At 38.0% G+C, this 23,156-nt stretch overlaps 3 pseudogenes; 1 reads left to right on the plus strand and 2 right to left on the minus strand.

Annotated features, from left to right (window-relative positions):
• Window positions 1-1,038: 1,038 nt before the first annotated feature.
• Window positions 1,039-4,505, minus strand: LOC120180112 (annotated as a pseudogene).
• A 7,538-nt stretch (window positions 4,506-12,043) lies between these two features.
• Window positions 12,044-19,685, plus strand: LOC120180087 (annotated as a pseudogene).
• Window positions 19,686-20,168: 483 nt separating this feature from the next.
• LOC120180098 lies at window positions 20,169-21,219 on the minus strand (annotated as a pseudogene).
• Between the last annotated feature and the right edge of the window lie 1,937 nt (window positions 21,220-23,156).

Below are 23,156 nucleotides of genomic sequence, written 5' to 3' on the forward strand. Positions count from 1 at the left end.
TATATATATATATATATATATTATTTCAATTAGATCTTTATTTTATCAAGTAAATTGATATGTGTGTATGCATGTTAGATCAAATTAAATTTAAGTTTTTATCCCACAAATCGAGTTGAAATTCTGATCAGATAAAATCTCTTTCAATTTAAATTAGATGATAGATGGAGAAATACAATAGTTGGTTCGATCAAAAATCTGACTAATATATTTTCATCCATAGATAGGGATGGCAAACTGATACAATTTCGTGGATTTCGCACTATGTCCTCTCCAATTGGGACAGGGATGGGTATAACTTTAGTGGGTAGTGGGCAAGTGTGGATTTAAAAAGTGGTATCTGTCGCGGGTAGTGGGCAAGTGATGGATTTGAGATCTTACCCGCCTCACATCCGTCCGCCCCACATCTGCCCGCCCACTAAATACCTATTAAATTTTGGATCATTATAAATTTAGGTATAATTTTAGGGTTTGTCATTTATGTGTGCCAAAGAACAAAAATATTATGTGTTTGTCATTTATGTTTCTAGGCTTTAATTATGTCTTTTATTATGATGTCTTATGTACTTTACGATCTATGTTAACACTTAACTCAGATAATCATTGGTTTCTTTTATTATGTTTCTTAATGGTCGTGTTTGTTTTATGTTTATGTATAACTTAAGGTTGTTGTCAGACGGGTCTAGCTGGTTACGTCTCCAGTTGGATAGTGGGTGTCAGGATGGATTTGATAATGTATCCGCGTAGGCGGGTGTGGATTTGAAAAATTTTACCCATCATTGGTGGTGGGCGGGTGGTAGATTTAAAAATATTAGGTGGGTAGGAAGATGGGGGAGGGGTATCCGCACCCGACCCGCCCGTTTGCCATCCCTATCCCTAGACCCATAGACTTATTGTAAAATATATTAATTTTCTATAATTTAATTATATATTGTATATATATTATTTTATTGACTAAAATTTTACGCAATGAAAAGAGAGGAAATTTACTGAAAATAGGGGAAAATATAATGTTGTAAATTTACTAATTGGGGTTAGTTAAGCAGAGCATGTCAACGGCTGTTCTACCTCACCCTTATTACAATCAAAATGATCAGGTTGCCTTATATCAATACACGTCAGCATCCGGGCCCTCTTAGCTTGTTGTTCCCAGTCAGTGGACCCGACAATATACAACATAAGCACAGCGCAACACACTTGGGCCGAAAGTAGGCCCAAACACAACCCAGAAAAGCCGACTCCGAGATAGAACACGAGGGCATGCCCACCAAGTAAAATGCACCGAGGTTCACATTAGCTGCGGTGGAAGGGCGTGCACTCCCTCTTAGGACCCCCACATCCCACAGTCTACGAGCAGTTCCCGAGCTCGCACAACCCTAGGATCGGAAGTGCTACGGATGTCAGCCGTAAGATGTCGGCATCAGATGTGAACATCAGGGCCCACTTGTCCGTCAACGCCAACTCAAACGTCGAATCAGATAAACCTATTATGGCCGATATAAACACCGCCACCGATAATCTCGCTTTGTAAGGACGTTTCGCCCCTAACTCATTCCCGACGCGACTCGATACAACGAAACTCAGTGAAGAAGGGAAAACGTATAACAACGACATCGTTTGGATCAGTATCCCCATTGAAGCCACCAGCGCCTTGGGGTTCACCAAAAGTCCACAGATCAGGATCATGATCTCGTACCACCGTCGCTCCAAACAAACCAAAACACAGCTCGGCACCGCTAGCTTCAGTAGCGACTTCCAGGCGGTTAAACACTCAAAACTCAGCTTTTCCCATGTCGGCTCGTGGATGCCGGAGACCCAAATGTAAGCAACCAAGGAGATGAGAACAAACAAGTTGGATATGGAAACCAAAGCCGCAACGCCGGCGACGCCGAAGTTGAAATGCGAAACGAGTAGGAAGTTGATCAACAAATGAAAAATGGTGCCGAAGAGGGATGCTAAAGCGACGAGGCGGGTGATGCCTTGAGCGCGAAGGTAAATGCGGATCGGGTGAACGAAAGAGTTGGTGAATAGATCAAAGAGGGAGAAAATCAAGTACCTCTGGCCGAGGCGGGTGATATTATGATCTTGTTGAAGATAAACCATGATATTGAACATGTTCACCCAAAGAAAAGATATTAAAACGGAAGTGAATAGCAGGAAAACAACGTAGCGGTGAATGGTTAACGATAAAAGCTTATGTCTTCGAGATCCAAACGCTTGGGAGCAGAGCAGTTACATACCCAAAGCAAGACCGGTGAGACTTTACCACCGGTGACAGGCCATCACATGATAAAACGCAGCAAAAATGGAGTGTTCAAACCCAAATTATATTCCTCAACTCTCAGTGGTGGATTTGCTTGTCAGAATAGTAACAGTATAAATAAGGTTGAACCTTAAAATGTTCATGAAGCCCTCGAGGATCCGCTGTGGAAGGCCACTATTCTTGCTGAGTATGAAGCACTTCAAAGGAACAATACATGGTCGCTTGTTCCCCTTCCAGAAGGAAGATCGGCTGTAGGCTGTAGATGGCTGTTTTGAGTCAAGCGTAATGCTGATGGCTCGGTACAAAAGTACAAAGCCAGACTCGTGGCTAAAGGATTTTCACAGGTGCCTGGCTAGGACTTTCAAGAAAAGTTTAGTCCTGTTGTAAAAATGTCAACAGTAAATGTTGTATTGACAATTGCTGCTCGCAATGGTTGGAGCCTAAGGCAAGTATACGTTAATAATGCATTTTTAAATGGTGAATTAAATGAAGAGGTGTTCATGGAACAACCTCAAGGCTTTGAGCAACTGGCTGCAGATGGAACAAGGTTGGTATGCAAGCTACAGAAAGCCTTGTATGGGTTGAGGCAAGCACCAAGGAAATGGTACTCCAAGCTGAAAAATTTTATGGTGGACTTGGGTTTTCAAAGCTCTCGTGCAGATAACTCCTTTTTTATTAAACATAGTAATTATACTAGCACGTATATCTTAGCCTATGTTGATGATATTATTGTTACAGGAGGCAAAGATGAGGATGTTGAGCAAATTGTGAAGATGCTAGGAGAGAAGTTCTCACTCAAAGACTTGGATATGCTTAATTTCTTTCTTGGAATTGAAGTTAAATGTGTTGATGGTGCATTGTTTCTTAGCCAGAAGAAGTATATAATGGAGCTGCTCGATAAGTCAGGAATGAGTAAGGCCATAGCAACTCATACGCCTATGGTTGCATTGGTTAAACTGTCAAGTAATAATGCAAGCAGCTTATTAGAAAACGCAAGGGAATATCGAAGCTTGGTTGGATCTTTGCTTTATGCCTGTCATACAAGGCCAGACATAGCTTATTGTGTGAATAAGTTAGCACAATTCATGCATGCACCATGTGAACAACACTTGGTGGCTGTCAAACGTGTGTTGAGATACCTTAGGGGGACACTCGATTATGGTTTGGTGTTTTTGCCAAAAACAGAATCGTTTCAGCTTGTGGCCTTCGCTGATGCCAATTGGGGGAGCAATATTGATGATAGAAGGTCTATATCGGGCACTTGTATCTTCCTTGGTGGCAGTATGGTTCAATGGAGCTCAAAGAAACAGAAGATAGTTTCGAGGTCCACCACAGAGGCTGAGTACAGGAGTCCAGCTGATGCCACCTCTGATATTATTTGGCTTGAAGCATTGTTGACTGATATGAGGGTTCAAGTTCAAGCTGCTTCAGTGGTGTGGAATGACAACACCAGTGCAATTGCAATGAGTGCTAATCCAGTGTACCACTCTAGGACAAAGCACGTGGAGTTAGACATACACTTTGTGAGGGATCAAGTTGCTACAGGGAAGCTTCAAGTGAACTTTGTACCCTCTGAACATCAGGTGGTAGATGGACTTACTAAGGCACTAACGAAAGATAGCTTTGTTCAGTTCAGGCAAAGGCTTGGTGTGATGTCGTTTCTGAAGTTGAGAAGAGAAAAAGTAGGGGGAATATTGAAGTAAATGTTCTAGAATGAATCTAGAAAGTAAATGTTCTAGAATGAATCTAGAATGCTGCTGAAGTAATCTGTTGTGTGTGTAGAATGTAGTGCGTGCAGTTATAGTACAGTTAGTTTGTTGTATTCTGTTACACCTTTGTATTCTGTTACACCAGATTACCAGCTTAGGTAATTGGGTGTTGTATGTATATAAACCATGCACTCGTTAATAACGAATCAAGAAGCTTTCTTAAGATTTCAGTATTCTTTGCTCAATCTAATACCGGTGATGTTAGCAAAGGCTATAGCTAATGAGCCAGCAGCGAGTTCAAAATCGCCAAGATGGCCGAGAAAGAGCATGGAAATAATGGAACTAGAGTACAAAATGAGACCGGTTAAAGCTATGGGGAAGGCCAGATTGAAGAGCGAGTTAGCTTCTGATATAATATCTGAGATTGAACCGCATAGGTAATCAGCTCCATGGCAATGCTTTTCATGGTAATCGAAGAAAATGTGGTTCGGAGAGGGAGATGATTTCTCGACGGCGGTGGTTTGGCTACACATGATGACGATGGTGATAAGAGGGAAGAAGAAGAAGAAACAAAGAATTCAAAAGCAAAATTTGTTTATTGTTTTGTGTTTCAGATTCTCTCAGAAACTGAAAAATGGATGCTACGTTTCCACTTAAGGATGGACAGATTTGGTTGATTCTGGGCAATATAAATAGAGAAGTTGATGTGGTTCCTTTTTAGTATTTTTCATATATAAAAATGTATTCTGAAGCAAATGTATAGTGTGATAATTTTGATACTTTATGTGGATTAGATTAAGAGACGTCAGGGATTGCCCGATAGGAGGCTTCAATTTCAATGAGTTATAAATAGGTGTTCTTTTAGTTTTATTATATCATACCATGGGCTAAAATATTCAACAAACGATATTTTCTTAATTTAGGTTTAAATTTATAAGGTTTAAGTTTAAGGTTTAAATTTAGGATATTTAATAAATAAATTTGGTCGGACGATGAAATTGTTCATTTTTATCTTTTTGTATTCATTTAGGCAATGAGTTTTAGATTCACTGGGAGTACTCATCTTCCTCCTCTTAATATTTTCTTTTTTTTCTACCTCTCTAAATAGAATTAGAATTGAAATATGTCAAAATAAGTTTAGGATCTTTTAAATATGTTAGATGATATTTAAATAGGTTGTTAGTGAGGATGAATATGAGTTGGGTTATGCTTTTAGTTTATATGAACTAGTGGCGGACTCAAGTGAGACCTTAAATCTAGATTTTTTATGTTATTATTTGTTAATAGTATCCAGTCAAAAGTTTTACTTGTGCCTACTTTATAAAAAAATTGTTATTAATATACATGTGGCTACGATAAAAAAATATTTATTGTCGTTTAGGAACTTTCTTTAATTTTCAAATGTTAAATGAAGTAAACAGAAGGTGAGTAAAAATGAAAAGAATCCATTACTAATGGCACCTGACAGGTCACGCGCTGTTGTCGTTTAGGAACTTTCTTTAATTTTTTGTCTCGTTTGGCAGCACAGATACAGACTGGACAGGACATGCGAAGAAGACAAGGATGACGATGAAGGAACTGAAAGCCAAAAACCCCTAAATCGAAACTGGGATTCCGCTGCCACAACTGCAAGTATTTCCTTTGATTCTGTTTTTCTCTCTCGTTATTGCCTTGTCTATGTAGAGTGGGTGAAATTGACCAGTGCGTCGCGTTGTCCTAAGAAAAACAGGCTTTAGGCCACTAGTAGCTGACAATGGCTGGTGGCCTGTGCCTGCCCCACCACCACTCTGGTGTTTCTATAACGGGAGCGCGGGTGTATGCGTTGTGGGGTCTCAGTTCCCATCGAGAATGATATCTTTCTAGTCTTTTTCTGCACAACTCCCTGGTCCTTGCTGCTTCGTTTTTGGACCACTTCATTTCCCATCTGGGGGCAATAATGAGATAACCTCGTTGCTTCTATTTGTATCCTCTCTGACTTTGTGTATTATCATCCCTAACCAAAACTGTTCTTCAAATTCTACCTGCATGCATGCATGCAATCCTCAGCAAATGTCAATCATTCAAACAAGCTGAAATCTTTTCTTGTCTTACGTATTGGAGTTTACGTGCATGAATGCATGGATGCTCTTTTGAAAATTATAAATGCACATGGGCTGCTAATTCATTAGCAGCCGGCTGCCTTGAAAAAAAATGGAAAAGTGCAGTTTTTAGTCCTTTGCACTTTAGGATATTTACAAAATTAGTCTCTAAGTTTCAACTATAAATACCCTAGCTCATTTAGCTTCAAAATCATCCCAAAAATCATTTCTTTCTCCCAATACTAGAGAGCTTTCTTATGAGTAGTGAGTGTTTTGTAAACACCTGTAAAATTTCTCTTAGTAAAAGATCTGCAGCAGTCCGGAGACATAAGCAAATTGGCTGAACGTTATCAATTTCGGATATTATTTTTCTGCTTTTATTTCGCATTCTCACTAATCTGGTTATAGGGAAATTACTTGTACTCGGTTTATTTCCTAACAACTGTAATCAGAGCTTTTGGTTGTGAATTTTGTCAATTTTTCTGTGAGGTTACTATTCATTACTATTCAGTGAATAGTGAATTTGTGAATAGTGAAATTTCGGGTCGGTGATACGAGTTTGTCAACGGTGGTGTTCTAATAACGGGGGTTCGCAAGAATTGTCAGAAACGATCCAAAAGAAGCCATGGTGGAAAATGAGACTGGTTTGAAAGTCAAGCGTTGAGGTCTGACATGGAGGAGAGTACAAAGACAGTAGATTCAGAGATGCAAACAATGGGATCAAGATGGAGACAACAGTTCCAAGACACCGCAACTAATGGTGTAGCAGAGCGCATGAACAGAACTCTGAAACGTGCCAGAAGTATGAGGATACATGCCGGCTTGCCCAAATTTCTATGGGCTGAAGCAATCAACACTGCAGCTTACTTGATCAACCGTGGGCCCTCAGTTCCTTTGGATGGCAGAATACCAGAGGAAGTTTGGAGCAAGAAAGAAATAAACCTTTCACACTTAAGAGTGTTTGGTTGTATTTCTTATGTACACATAGACTCTGCTGAAAGAAGTAAACTTGATGCTAAGTCCAACAAATGTGCCTTTGTTGGTTATGGCGGTGATGAGTTCGGTTACCGGTTTTGGGACTATGAAAATCGGAAGATCATCAGAAGCAGAGATGTCATTTTCAATGAAAATGTGATGTACAAAGACAGGTTAATCGCAGAATCAAGTAATACCAAAGCTGAAACAAAGGAATTTGCTGAGTTCGAGGAGATTTCTGGAAATGATGTTCACATCAGTCCTGAAGCAGTTCAAGAGGAAGAACCAGGCACACCAGAACTGAGACGCTCCTCCAGAATTCCTAAACCAACCCAACGATATTCGCCTTCTTTGCACTACTTGTTGCTGACTGACAATGGTGAACCAGAGTACTATGATGAAGCGATGCAGGTGGATGATTCAATCAAGTGGGAGTCTTCCATGAAAGATGAGATGGACTCGCTTATGTCAAATCAGACGTGGGAATTAGCTGAATTACCACCAGGCAAGAGAACGCTCCATAACAAGTGGATTTACAGGATCAAAGAAGAGCACGATGGGAGCAAACGCTACAAAGCAAGATTGGTTGTCAAAGGCTTTCAGCAAAAAGAAGGTATTGACTACAATGAAATTTTCTCTCCAGTCGTGAAGCTGTCTACAATCAGACTGGTATTGAAAATTGTAGCTGCAGAGAATTTACATCTTGAGCAGTTAGATGTAAAGACAGCTTTCCTTCATGGTGATTTGGAGGAAGAAATCTATATGAGGCAGCCAGAAGGCTTCATAGAGCATGCAAGAAAAACCTAGTATGCAGGTTGAAGAAGAGCTTGTATGGTTTAAAACAAGCTCCTAGACAGTGGTACAAGAAGTTCGATAACTTCATGGGTAGCAGTGGTTTTACCAGATGTCAAGCAGATCATTGTTGCTACATCAAGAGGTTCGACAACAACTTCATTATTTTATTATTGTACGTTGATGACATGCTCGTTGCATGCTCAGATATGCAAGAGATTATCAACTTGAAGAAAAAATTGTCGAAGCAGTTTGCTATGAAGGATCTGGGCGCTGCAAAGCAGATTCTTGGGATGATGATCAAGAGGGACACAAAGTCGGGGACTTTGATGTTATCACAGGCTGAGTACATCAACAAAGTACTCTTCAGGTTCAACATGCAAGATGCTAAACCAGTAAGTACACCTTTAGGTGTTCATTTCAGATCTCCAAAGAACAGTCACCAAAGACGGAGGAAGAACGTGCACATGATGAAGTGCCGTATGCCTCAGCAATTGGAAGTCTGATGTATGCCATGGTTTGTACTAGACTAGATATACTCAAGCAGTGGGAGCTGTTAGCAGGTACATGAATAATCCAGGCAAGGTACACTGGAAGCTGTCAAATGGATCCTCAGATATCTGCGGGGTATACAAAAAAAGCACTTGTTTTAAAGGTGGAGATACGATACTACAGGCTATGTAGATGCTGACTTAGCCGGAAATATCGACTCAGAAGGAGCATAGGGTATGTCTACTCTAGGTGGAACCGCAGTGAGTTGGGTTTCTCAACTACAGAAGATAGTTGCTCTCTCCACAACTGAAGAAGAATATGTCGCTGTTATGGAAGCCAGCAAGGAGATGGTGTGGCTCCAAAGTTTCTTGGAAGAGTTAGGCAAGAACAGAAAACAATGTTTTGTACTGCGACAGTCAAAGTGCTATTCATCTAGCAAAGAATCCGTCTTTTCATTCCAGGACGAAGCACATACAATTTGAGATATCATTTTATCGGTCCCTTCTGGAAGATGGGATTTTGAAACTTGAAAAGATCAGTGGAGCTCAAAATCGGCAGATATGTTGACAAAGACGGTGACGGACAAACTGAAATTGTGTCAGCTTCAGTTGGCATGCTAGAATAACAAGACCAGAAATGCTGCTGCATCGATCGAGGTGTGAAGACAGATTAAAATCATTCTTCAAGTGGGAGATTGTTGAAAATTATAAAGGCGCATGGCTGCTAATTCATTAGCAGCCGGCTGCCTTGAAAAAAAATGGGAAAGTGTATTTTTTAGTCCTTTGCACTTTAGGGTATTTACAAAATTAGTCCCTAAGTTTCAACTATAAATACCCTAGCTCATTTAGCTTCAAAATCATCCCAAAAATCATTTCTTTCTCCCAATACTAGAGAGCTTTCTTGTGAGTAGTGAGTGTTTGTAAACACTTGTAAAATTTCTCTCTTAGTAAAAGATCTGCAGCAGTACGAAGACGTAAGCAAAATTGGCTGAACTCCGTTATCAATTTCGGGTATTATTTTCCGCTTTATTTCGCATTCTCACTAATAGTTATAGGGAAATTACTTGTACTCGGTTTATTCCTAACATGCTCATCATGCACATGCTATTTGATGGATGTTCATATGCATCGCTCAGTAAATGTCAATCATTCAAACAATTTGAAATGTTTTCTTGTCTTACATATTGGAGTTACGTGCATGCATGCATGGATGTTCATCATGCACATGCTAACTGCTCATTTACATTTTACATACCTTGAGACGGATTAGACATAGGGAGATTAAATTATTTAACTTCAAAATTAATGGAGACTTAAATAGTATTTAATCTAAAATTTAAGAGAAGTAATGTTTAATTTGATAAACTTTTATGTCCTAATAAATTTGTTATTTAATTTTTATTGGTTAATTTTTTAAAATTGCTAGTCTCCTTGTCTCTACAGTACTTGCTCGGATTAATTCTAGATTGAATACAGACGATTATAGAAAAAAAATCTATGAATAAAATAATTTTTTTGATACAATGAAATAACTTTTAAATATATGCAATTAACTCAAAAAGAAAAGTACGTTGATGTATGAACAACCCTGTGGGCCGTAGGAACCGACGATGTTAATAATTTGTGCCCCATCTACAATAGTTTCTTGGGTAAAGTATGTATTTAGTATCTAAACTATAACTTTAGTCCATTTGATATGTAAATTTTAATTTTTTAAAAATAATAATATTAGTTTTGTTTCATTTTCATAACCATTGTTAAAAACTTAACAATTTAGTACCTAAACTATCAATTTTAATCCGTTTTAATATCTAAATTTTCAACAACAAAAAATTTCAAAACTTAATGTTAAATTTTGAATAGATAATAGAATGAAATAAAACTAAACTTTAGTGTGATTTTAATAATAAAGTTTAGGTAATAAGATTGACCAAAACTGACAGTTTAGTACTAAAAGCGAAGTTTACCCTAGTTTCTTTTATCGTCCATGATCTTTACCACCAAATCGGGGTAAATTTGCAAAAATTTGAAGAACAAAAAATTTCAAAACTTAATGTTAAATTTTGAATAGATAATAGAATGAAATAAAAAACTAAACTTTATGTGTGATTTTAAAAATAATAAAAGTTTAGGTAATAAGATTGACCAAAACTGACAGTTTAGTACTAAAAGCGAAGTTTACCCTAGTTTCTTTATCGTCCATGATCTTTACCACCAAATCTGCGGGTAAATTTGCAAAAATTTGAAGGCAGCAATGAGAAAATAGGACCTGAACGCAAGAATAGGAAAATCCATAAGCCCCTGCTTGGCAGGTAGTGTTCTTTATTCACCTTTCTGCTCTGGGTGCTTTGTTTCTTCGTTTATATTTCTTGGCTTACGGAAAAATGTGCCCATCTTAGTTGCCTGTTGCTTGGCTTGATTATAATTTGTGCTGGAAATCACTCTGCAATGGTGTTTTTGTATTTGAGTATATTGATGCATGAGATAGATGATAATGGATGGAAAATTAAATGGGTGATTGTCAAACTAAGGTTAGGTTTTCGACAATTGCTTAGCTTAATTATAGTTTTGGATGAAATTGAAATAGTGAGACTTCCAAATAAAAGAAGAAGAAATTGAAATAGTGAGACACTTCAATTGGGAATCGAATTATGATCTCCAGTTTATATCCCCTGCCTCAAGTTCCAACCTAAACTTAAATGTAACACTATAGGCAATCTAGGGTTTAATATGATATCATGTTAAGCTAGTAACATCAAAAAGACTAACAAGAATAACAAGCTTTATGCCATTTCATTCTCTTGTTGCTTTCTTCATATGTCGAAGACCGAACTCATGATCAGCCCCTCCCCCCGCCCCACCCGAAGACTCCCAAAGATGGAAAATGGATAAGTATTTTGAGGGTAAAAGCCTTTTGCTCTTGCTTCTGTGCTCTTGGTGTTCCGTTCTTTTCTTTTAGACACCGCAGCACGAGAATTTTAAATTTGAAATTTGATATCATGGTATGAAATTTTCTGGTACCAGTTGTTCAATCAATGGCGGAACTTAACAGATACACAATGTGCATAGCGAGGAACGTGAGCCTTGGACTTGGATTAAGCATTTCAGGGTGGATTTTGTCATGAAGCATAAATGTCATGTTCCACCGCTCTGCCACTGGCCGCCATCGTGAGGACGACTCTGTTGCAAGATGACAATTGAAGACCGGTTCGATTATCTTCATTTTTTTATATTATCCTCTCATTCAACTTTTTATATGTTAAAGATTATGGAATACACAAAAAGAAATTGTTTCGAGTATTCACCCTTATCATGAGAATATGCCTTCAATAGGTGGTTCAATTAAATGTGTAAATAATTAAATTTAGGTATTACTTTGAACAAAATAATATAAGAATTAATTTGAAGTTTTTGAAAAAGCTCAGGTACTAATTTAGATAACAAAGATATTTGATAGTAATTTGAACGATAAAATCTACTTCAAGTACTAACTAGTATAGTAACCCAAATATCTCTCCCACCTTCACTTTTAAATATCTTCTCCTCCTTTCTTCACCCCACTTCAGCTTCGGACAAAATTTCATTTTTACTTTTGGCAAATAATAAAAACTATATATTGAATTTTCCATTAAAGAGAGTTATTTTCTTCCATCTATATTCGAAAAATATGTTCTATTGGAGTTCCCGGACTTCCTTTTTACCTTGTTTGATTGGTATCGCGGTCTTTAGTTGGTGTGGTGATGGGAAAAGTAGCAGTTGGGGTGGCGGTGGCGTGCGGGGCATCTGTGTGTGCAGCAGCGGTACTGGTGGTTCATCACAGGATGAAGAGTTCCAGGAAGTGGGCTCGTGCGGTGGCTATACTGGAAGAGTTCAGGGAAAAATACAGGACCCCAAATTCGAAGATTAAACAGGTGGTTGAGGCTATGACCGTCGACATACACGTCGGGTTAGCATCGGAGGGTGGAAGCAAGCTCAAGATGCTCATAAACTATGTAGATATTCTCCCCACCGGGTAGAATTTTAACTTCCCAACACTTTTGGAAATGTTTTGTTTTTGCTCCAACTCCAGCTTATTCAATCGTAGAACATTGATTGGAACAAGATCATAGTATTGAATTAATATGCTCTATTGAATGACGAACTCTAATTATAAGCTCTTTGCAGAAGAAGTTTGATCCTTGATCAAAATTTAACTTTAGAGATCAATGCTTTGATTGGATCTTTGCGTTATTGATGTGTTGGATTCCACTAATGATGCATTTTTCCTATGATATGTTAAATTTATTTATCTCTTGATTCCTATGAACTTTATGTTTGTTTTGTTCATGCATTAAAGTTGGTTTTTGGGCTAGCTTTTATCTATAAACTAGTTTCTTATTTACTCTTATTTACCATTCTGGTCCCCCATGTTGGGAATCACGGTCTTTCCTGTTTTGTGAAGTTAAGATAGACACTTAAAGATTAATGATAGTAAAGAGAACATAAGAGTATAATTCTCCAATTTGGAGATTTTTCCACTATACAAAAGATAGTAGGATTACAATGATATGTTCACAAAATTTGACTCACACTCGGTGGCTCACTCAAGCTTGAGGATAAAGACTTCCCAAGCTATCTTTCTTCTCTCTCAAAGAGGTTCTCTAACTCTCTAGTTTCTCACTCTAGAAGTGGACTCTCATAGTTTTTTGGATTTTTAGATTTCTTAGGATGGTTAGGAATGAAGTCTCTTACCCCATTTATAATACTTCACCTCCACAATGAATGGTGGAGATTACTTACATCCAAGGGTGGAGATTAATTATCTAGAATACTCCACACTCTCTAAGAAACTCTATACTCTTCCACTTCCTTCTATATTCTTTCATACTCTTCCATAAGGTTCCACACATCTCCAGAATATTCCAAAGGATTCCACATTCTTCCACAAGCTTCTACACATATCCATAATTTCCAGAGGATTCTACACTCTCCACAAGCTTCTAGAGAGTTCTAAACTCTCTAGAGTTCTCCGAAATATTCTAGAAATTCTACACTTCTCCAGAAAGCTCTAGAATTTCTAGAACCTCTCAAATTAAGGAGAGATCCAACAAATCTCCCCGTCTTGACTTAATTGGGAGGTAGTAGCAAGTCGGCACCTTGACAGTAATCTTCAAACTTTTTACATCATTGTCTTGGTGCTTGCTTAAATCTGTATAGACTCTTAGTCAGACGACACACTAGATTTTCTTTGCCTGGAACTTTGAATCCCTTAGGTTGATCCATGTACATTTCTTCCTCTACATCACCATGTAGGAATGTCGTCTTAACATCGAGCTATTCAATCTCCAAATCTTGCACGACTGTTAAGACAAAGACCATTCGGATGGATGACTTTTTTACCACGAGAGAGAATATTTCTTCAAAGTCTATACATTTTTCTTGTCTGAATCCTTTGACGACCAACCGAGCTTTATAGCGAGACTTTGAGCTGCTATCTTCGGTCTTGATCTGATACACCCACTTATTCTTCAAGGCTCTTCTCCCTTTTGGTAGCTCTACAAGTTCATAAGTATGATTATCATGCAAGGATTGCATCTCTTCTTACATGGCTTATCTCTATTCTTCTTTATGACTATCACTCATTATTTCTTTATAGCTTTGAGGTTCCCCCTCATCAGCGAGCATAACGTACTCATTTGTATTATACCAAGTGGATGGTCTTCTATCTCTAAAAGATCGTCTCGGCTCTGGTGCTGTTGGAGAGCTAGATTGAGGCTCTTCCTAAGTTGGTTCATCATGAGTCTCCTGGTTTCTTTTCTCTAATATAGGTTCATGATCTTCAGCATCATTGTTTTCTTGTGTATTATTATCCTCAAGTCGAACTGGAGTAGGTTAGGTGTTATTGTTGTTTCTCAATCTTGGGCTCTCTGAATTTTTGATATCTTCGATTGTTTAGTCTTAAAAAAAACGTCTATGTTACGGAAAACCTTCTTATTGGCTAGATCCCAAAGTCGATAACCAAATTCATCCTTCGGTGAACGAAGGTAGATACACTCCTTCGTCTTTGCATAAAGCTTGACTCTCTCATCTTTGGGTATGTGAACAAATGCCCTGCACCCGAATACCTTAAGATGATTGTATGAAGCTCTTTTGCCCGTCCAGACTTCTTCTGGGTAACTTAGCATGAGAGAGCACACATCGAACTCTTTCTTCAATAGTTCTATTCATTCTCTCAGCTAGTCCATTCAATTTTTCATTCAATTGTGGTGTCTTAGGTGGAGTCCTCTCTAGTCTGATGTCATATTTCTTGCAATATGCTTCAAAAGGACCTCTATAGTCACCTCCATTGTCAGATCTTACACACTTGATCTTCCGTCCGGTCTCACACTCCACTAGGGCATAAAATTCTTTGAATACGTCAAGCACTTAATCCTTTGATTTTAACAGGTGCACCCACACCTTCCTTGAATGGTCATTAATGAAGGTGACAAAGTACAATGCACCACATATTGATCTCTTGGACATCGAACACACGTCAGTGTTTACGAGGTCTAAGATAATTTTTCTCCTTGTGGGCAAAGAAGATCTTTGGAAAGCAACTCTGTGTTGTTCTCCAGCTAAACAGTGATCACAAGGATCAAGTGGTTTACCTTTCACGTCAGGTAGGAGTTGTTTCCGAGCGAGCATGAAAAGACCTTTCTCAATGATGTGCCCAACCCATTTATGCCATATCTTCACATCTTCAGTGGTGATGTTTACCTCTCCTTTGTAGAGCTTAGCTTGCATCACGTACAATAACCATTCTTTCTTTCCTCTAGCCATTATTAGTCTTCTTTTGGTGAGCTCCCACTTTCCTTCACCAAAGTTATTTATCATACCATCATCATCTAGCTTCCTAGCAAAGATAAGATTGAGGCGCATGGTCAGAACATGCCTCACATCTTTTAAGATAAGCTTGCATCCAGTACTTGTCGTCAGGATAATGTCTCATATCCCGACGATCTTGCTCCTGTATTGATTTCCCATTTGCACCGTACCAAAGTCACCTCTTCGGTAGGATGAGAAGAAACTTTCATGTGGAATAACATGGAAAGAAGCACCAGAATCAACAATCCATGAGCTATCGTCATAAGCAATGTTAAGGATATTACCTTCATCAACGAGATATAGCAGATATTCTTTTGATATTACGAGTATTGTTCTCTTCTTGCTTCTTCGTTGGGCTGATTTGGTTTGGCTTAACATTACCAACCTTCTGGTCTCTCTTGAAGGATCGTCATTCCATTTTCTTGTGGCCCATCCTTCTACAGTAGTAACATGTAATCTTCGAGCGTGACTTGGATTTATCTCGAGATTGATGCAGATCTCGACTCTTGCTACGTCCATAAGTTTCATTCCTACCCCGATTCTCAATAATATTAGCTTCAGGATGAATAGACTCACCTCATTCCGTTCTCCTTGCTTCTTCACCGAGGAGGTTATCACTAACGGTATCCATGGTGAGCTTTCATTCTAGAGCTGAATTACTAAGTGTAACAATGAGTGTATCCCAACTTTCTGATAAGGAACTAAGGAGTAGAAGGGCTTGCAACTCATCATCAATTTTCATCTAAGTTTTTGTTAATTGATTTACGAGCCCCTTGAAATTATTTAAGTGCTCAATCATACTTTGACCATCCTTATACTTCAATTTCACTAATCGTCGAACTAAATTGGCTTTGTTACGAGGCGTTTTCTTTTGAATCATGGACTCAAGCTTTGTCCATAATTCATAAGCATTTGTATAAGTAGAAACATGCTCAAAGATGGTTTTATCAATGTATTTACGGATCATAGCAACGACATTCCGATTTAGTAGCTCCCATTGAGCATCACTCTTGCCTTTTACCTTGTCTTTGTAGATGATGAACTCATGCAAATCCTTTCAGTACTGGTTGTCCTCCATCATCGGCTTCCAATATGAGTAGTTATTGGTTGTGAGCTTGAACATGTCTCCATCATGAGCAACATTATCCTCCATCTTGAATTGCATGAGCTAATAACGGCTACGGATGAACCTCACTCTGATACCACTATTGGGAATCACGGTCTTTCCCGATTCATGAAGTTAAGATAGGCACTTAGAGATTAAGGATAGTAAAGAGAGCACAAGAGTATAAATTCTTCAATTTGGAGATTCTTTCACTATACAAAAGAATAGTAGGATTACAATGATATGTTCACAAAATTGACTCACACTCGGTGGCTCACTCAAGCTTGAGGATAAAGACTTCCCAGTTATCTCTCTTCTCTCTCAAATAGGTTCTCTAACTCTCTAGTTTCTCACTCTAAGAAGTGGACTCTCATAGTGTTTTTGGATTTTTGGATTTCTTGGGATGGTTAGGAATGAAGTCTCTCACCCCTATTTATACTACTCTACCTCCACAATGAATGGTGGAGATTACTTACATCCAAGGGTAGAGATTAATTATCTAGAATGTTCCACACACTCTAAGAAACTCTACACTCTTTCACTCCCTTCCATATTCTTTCATACTCTTCCATAAGGTTCCACACATCTCCAGAATATTCCATAGGATTCCACATTCTTCCACAAGCTTCTACACATATCCAGAATATTCCAGAGGATTTCACACTCTTCCACAAGCTTCTAGAGAGTTCTACACTTCTCTAGAGTTCTCCGGAATATTCTAAAAAATTCTACACTTCTCCATAAAGCTCTAGAATTTTCTAGAACCTCTCCAATTAAGGAGAGATCCAACACCCCATTAATATCCAAATTTTGCTTTCAATTCATGGGATAAATAGTTTATTTTATTTTATTTTATTTTAATTCTTGGTCATAGGCGCTTCCTTTACAGCTTTTGTTGAAATTTTATGATGAAAATTCTCCTCCAATGGTTCCCGACTTCATTATGTGTCTACTTTGACATGACGATTTGTTGTAGTTAAAAGACAGTCGAGATTCGGATTGATATTATAGTGGAGCGGGTTATTCGACTCTATGTTGCTCCGACTCTTCATTTTTTAAGTACTCGTAGTCGTATTTCACTTCTTTGCACAATGAAAATTCCGACATTGGCATTGGAACACTTGTGTTACACATGCGTATCCGGCTCTTACATTCGAGTCTAAGTGAAATAGTTTTGACATATTCTGATAGCATTTTTCATGTTCAACTTTGCAGTGATGAGAAAGGTGTATTTTATGCACTCGACCTTAGTAGTAGGGGCGGGGGAAGCCATTGCACACCCATTATTTTGAGAAAAATGTTAAATTTAGTTTAGTTTACTAATAGGAATCGAGTATTAAAATTTTGATCCCCTATTTTTCAATTTCTAGATCCGCCACCGCTTGGTGGCACTAATTTCCGTGTTCTTCATGTACACTTGGGCGATAAAGAAAGCCTTGTCGTTAACCAAGAATTCGAGGAAATTTCTATTCCTCCACAATTGATGATTGGTTCTTCAGATGAGAGACCCTTCTCCATCTGGCCTAGTATTATAAAATCATGCCTATAGTCTGATTGTTTCTCTCTAACATTCTTTGTGCAATGTGGTTTCAGGAATTATTCGATTATATTGCTTCAGCACTTGCAAAATTTGTTGCTGCGGAGAGTGACAGTCTACATGTTTCACCCGGTAGACAGGGATTTGGGGTTCACTTTCTCGTTTCCCGTCTAGCAAACATCGATATCTTCCGGGCTTCTCGGTTGAAGATGTAGTTAATTCTAATAACCTTGGCTCGAATTTGACAGCCTTTTATTGTTGTTTGTTAATTCTAATGATCCTGAATGTTTTTTTCTTGGCCAAGTTGGAGAAGATGCTGTTGCAGAATTGACCAAAGCCATGGAAAGGGTCAACCTCGACATGCGTGTGGGGGCTTGTTGAGTCTAATTTTGTTCTGCCATCGATGGATGTGACTCGGTGCATCTACTTGGTTAAATGTTTTTTAGTTGATGTTCCTAATTCTCCATGGATTATGCAGGTCAATGATACGGTTGGCACATTGGTTGGTGGTAGATACAAGGACCAGGATGTTGTTGCTGCTGTTATATTGGGTACAGGCACGAACGCAGCTTATGTGGAGCGTGCACATACAATTCCGAAATGGCATGGTCTTCTACCTGAATCAGGGGAGATGTAAGTCGTGTTAGTATACATGTTCTCTGCTTCTGTTAATGTTCGATTAAATAGACGTTCAATCGACCTCATCATGCTAGACTTCTTCTGTGTTATTCAATAAATGTACTTGGTGATTCTTATTACTATATCTGTCGAGAGTTCTAAAGCTTCCCCCTCGTTTCTGAAGGTTATCAACATGGAGTGGGGTAACTTTCGGTCTTCACACCTTCCACTAACGGAATACGACCAAGAACTCGATGCTGGAAGTCTAAACCCCAGAGAACAGGTTAGTTTCTTCAGTCCCAAGTTTCTAGTTCCGACTTGTTTTTCGTTTGAGCTAGATGTAACTTCATTAACTACTTCCCCAGATTTTCGAGAAATTTATGTCAGGTATGTATTTGGGAGAGATTGTACGTAGAGTTTTATAAGATGGCTGAAGAAGTTGAGATTTTCGGTGATACCATCACACCAAAGTTGAAAATACCTTTCTTACTTAGGTACGCCTACATGTTTCGTATTTTGCAACGTGATTTGGATGCATATAGCTTCGTATTTTACAACATTTCTTGGATGCGTATAGCTATGTATACATACGGATTATGGTACTTGGTAGTGTATTGAGTTTGTCATGTAAGATTATTGGTTTTGTGATGTATTGAATATAACAGGCTTTGTTTTCGGCCTGATGAGAGCTTTAAGAGCTATTAACGTTTATCTGTTTAATATGCAGAACTCCTCACATGTCTGCAATGCATCATGACACATCTCCGGATCTGAAAGTCGTCGCGGCCAAACTTAATGATATATTGGAGGTATATAATAAGTTTTACATGAGATTAAATGTGATTTTATCTTGTGAACCCACTGCTTTTATAGGTTCTTTTATATGTTTACGTTGTGTATTATTTGATTCATTTCAGGTATCAAATAGCTCCCTGAAATTGAGGAAACTTCGACATTGTTGCTTCTCGTGGTGCTCGCTTATCTGCAGGCATCCTCAAGAAACTAGGAAGAGACACGGTAAAAGGTGGTGAAAAGCAGAAGACGGTGGTAGCTTTAGATGACGGCTTGTATGAGCACTACACTAAATTCAGGACCTGCATGGAGAACACGCTTCGAGAATTGCTTGGAGAAGAAGTCTCCGAGAACATTGTCGTCAAGCACTCCAACGATGGCTCTGGCATTGGGGCAGCCCTCTTGGCAGCCTTTCACTCCCAATACATTGGAGTCGAGGAATTCTGAAGATAGTTGAATTATATAGGTAGGTTAAAGATTCACAACTATTTGGATTTTTGTATAATCTTTCTCAGCTTTTGCATCCTTATTCCACCCTCATCTTTGCATCTCCGGATCCAAGAGTACATGCCGGCAAATCCGTAACTTGGCTCCACTTCCGGTGTTTAAGGATTATACTCAATGCAGCGATGTATAAGTTATTGTAGCTTGAATTATAAGGTAATAAGGTAGGCATATATATGTAAGCTGCTGTTCTGAGTTTTTGATCTCGGCTCATTGAGAATTAAAAGAAATAATGTAGGCCATTGCCCCATTCTTTTACTTAATATACCCCTATAGAGACACCGGGGTTTCACAGTAATTATAGCATCAAAAGCACATAAAAGAGCCTACTAATGCAGCAGACAAATGCAATAAGCTATCAAAAACAATTTGAATGAACCATTTTTGTAAAAACAAACGATCACACTGCATAATTTCAAGTTTTACATAGTATTCGTGCATGGTTTATTTTAGAAATTCAAAGTTTACCAAGTTTAGGAACCAAGAGTCGCATTATTGAGCCTCTCCAAAGCCAAAATCAAGCTTGGGTACCCAGATCCCCTTCCCCATGAGCCTTAAGCGACAAATAGAGCTGTTGAGCCAGAGCCAAACCGGGCAAAGCAGTCCCATACTTTGACATTCCTTTAAACAAATCCCCAAATCCTTAACGAAATGGTTAACGAAGAAGCCCGGTTCGAAATCCCTCTTCAAGATCCTGCTCCCGTGCAAATCCAGCGATTTTGAGCCGGCCGCCCCGGTCGATATAGCGTCCAAAAACGACGCCACGTTCAGCCCTGCTTTGTGTGCGTAGATGATTCCTTCCACTAATCCGACCATCGTCGATGCTATCGTGATTTGATTCGCAAGTTTCGCGAACTGGCCTTTCCCGCTCGGCCCCATGTAATTGACTTTTCCCATGAGGATAAAAACGGGATTTAACCTGTTCACAACAGCTTCGTCTCCGCCGGCGAATATCGCGAGTGTACCGTTCTTGGCACCGTGGACTCCGCCGGAGACAGGCGCGTCGATCGAGGAACAATTCTTAGACGAAGCGGCGGCGGATATTTCGACGGCGAGAGAAGGCTCCGATGTGGTCATGTCGACGAGTATCCCGCCGGGACGTAGGCCAGAAAGAGCTCCGGTGGTAGGATCGAGTAGGACTTGGCGGACGTCGGAAGGGTAGCCGACGATGGAGAAAACGATATCGGATTGAGCGGCGAGGTCGTGTGGGGTTTGGGCTAGGCGTGCGCCCAAGTCAACGAGGGGTTGGGCTTTGGAGAGGGTTCTGTTGAAGACAGTTAGAGTGTAGCCGGCGTTGATTAGATGAGCACACATAGATCGACCCATCAGACCGGTTCCGATCCATCCGAACCGAGTGACAGATGGGTTGATGAGCTCGGCGGAGGTAGCCATGTGGAGGAGGAGAAAGGCGAGGTGAGGAGGAGAGGAGGTATGAGATTGGGGATAGTGTCGAGAGAGTGAGCGGAGTTGATATGGTAGTGACCGCATTTTATCGTTATGTGAAGAAAATTTGATAATTTACCAAATTGTTCGGTTCAGCTTTATTCTTATGATTTTACAGGCATATTTGTTTTTTTTAAAGAAAAATAGTGAAAATAAAAGATATTAATTTATGTTGGTTTTAAGATTAATTTATAAAAATAATACTTATTTAACATCTATTTATATAAGTATTATATTTTCTAAAATACACATTATATAGGAGTTGTATCTGTTGATGTAATATAAATTTCGAGCAAAATTTTTAAAATTTGTATCATTCAAGATCAATATAAAATAAAAAATAATAATAAGATAAAAAAAATAATTAAAAATCATGAATTTTATTTAAAAAGAAACAGAGAGAGAGAGAAAAATGTGATACGTGCCTAACACATGTATTCACGCATATACGAGCACAAGATAAAATATTTTCATCTTGAAATGATAATATTTTATTTTTACATCATCATAATGAAATTGAAAAAAATATTTAAATTATAGGGTCAAAATAAAATTTTTGAAATATTTTACAGTAAAATCATATGTATCAAATCTTTATATTATAATAATATATTTTCTGTAAAAAATTGAATTTTCAAACCAGTAAATTAAAAAACAATGTTATAGATTTAAATGTATCAATATAAAACTAAATTTAAAAATTAAAGATTTGGTGAGTTTTTTTAATATAAAAACAATGATTAAAAGTGTTCCATTTATTTTTTATGCATATATTTCAAAAAATTACATAATTTAAAAAATCATCTTAATCAAACACTTAAATACAACATATTATAATTGTACGAACCAACTTATCTTAGTAGTTAAAAGAATCATTATTGTTCCTAGAGATCACAGATTCGAGCACCAGCAGTTGCAGTAAGATGATGGAAGGTCATTGTCAAATGGTTGAAATCATTTATAACAAATATTGTTTTGTAATCACCTTAGTTTAATAAAAAAATACAATATTATAATTTTTTTAAATTTATAATATACTTATAATTTAAATAATAACATAATTTTTTAAAGTGACAAATTTTATTTATATATTTAAATTATTATAAGACATGACTAGTCAAATAAATCTTTTAAATATTTATTGGTTAGGATACTTCATTAGAAACATGATACAGTTTTATTAAAAATGCCTTTTGAAAACACAATTGATAGAAAGTGTTTTTATCAATATGGTTGTAATACCCTAAACTCGATTGGGCCTAAAGTGTCACATTGGACTATTGATGCAACCCTTGATTTTCAAAAACATGTTCATTTCCTTTTCAAACATGCTGAATGATATCATAAATAAAACATAAATAATGTTATGAAATCGTTTTACAAAACTGAAACTATGTGACGCATAATTTAAAATCAAAATAATATAACTCAGAGTTTAATAAACTGAATATATATGCCCACTAAGCTACGGTACAATACTCTAAAGGAGATGTTGGAAGTCCTGTTGTGACGGTGCTCCACGAACTGCTCAAGCTACTAACCTACCAACGGAAAACATTCGAAGGTTGAGCTAACAAAGCCTAGTAGTATAATCGCTAATCTATACCAGTATAAGAATTTCATAAACGCAAACATGCTGAAGACATGATACTAAGCAATAGGTACATGCATGATCTAGATCAAGTGCCACCTACTTAAGGCTTAGTTGTCCTATCATTGAAGTAGTTTTAAGAACATACCCATAAGAACTAAAATTCTTTTTAGAGGAGTAGTTGTGTGAAGTATATCATCATTTACACAAATGGTAGAACAATTAAAGGACATCATGTCTATTGGTCAGCTAGTAAAGTAAATATATTGCCACAAGGGAAGGTTCAAAGAAGGACACTTGTCTATCCTATGCAATTATTGATTATAGAGTCTATCACCATATCGAGTCAAAATGATTTTGATAAAATGATCAATTTCATTTATGTGGAGGATTATTGGAAAAAATTCGATAA

This window comes from Hibiscus syriacus, unplaced genomic scaffold, assembly GCF_006381635.1.
Source record: "Hibiscus syriacus cultivar Baekdansim isolate YM2019G1 unplaced genomic scaffold, ASM638163v2 tig00112490_pilon, whole genome shotgun sequence".
In the NCBI taxonomy this organism is placed as follows: domain Eukaryota; kingdom Viridiplantae; phylum Streptophyta; class Magnoliopsida; order Malvales; family Malvaceae; genus Hibiscus; species Hibiscus syriacus.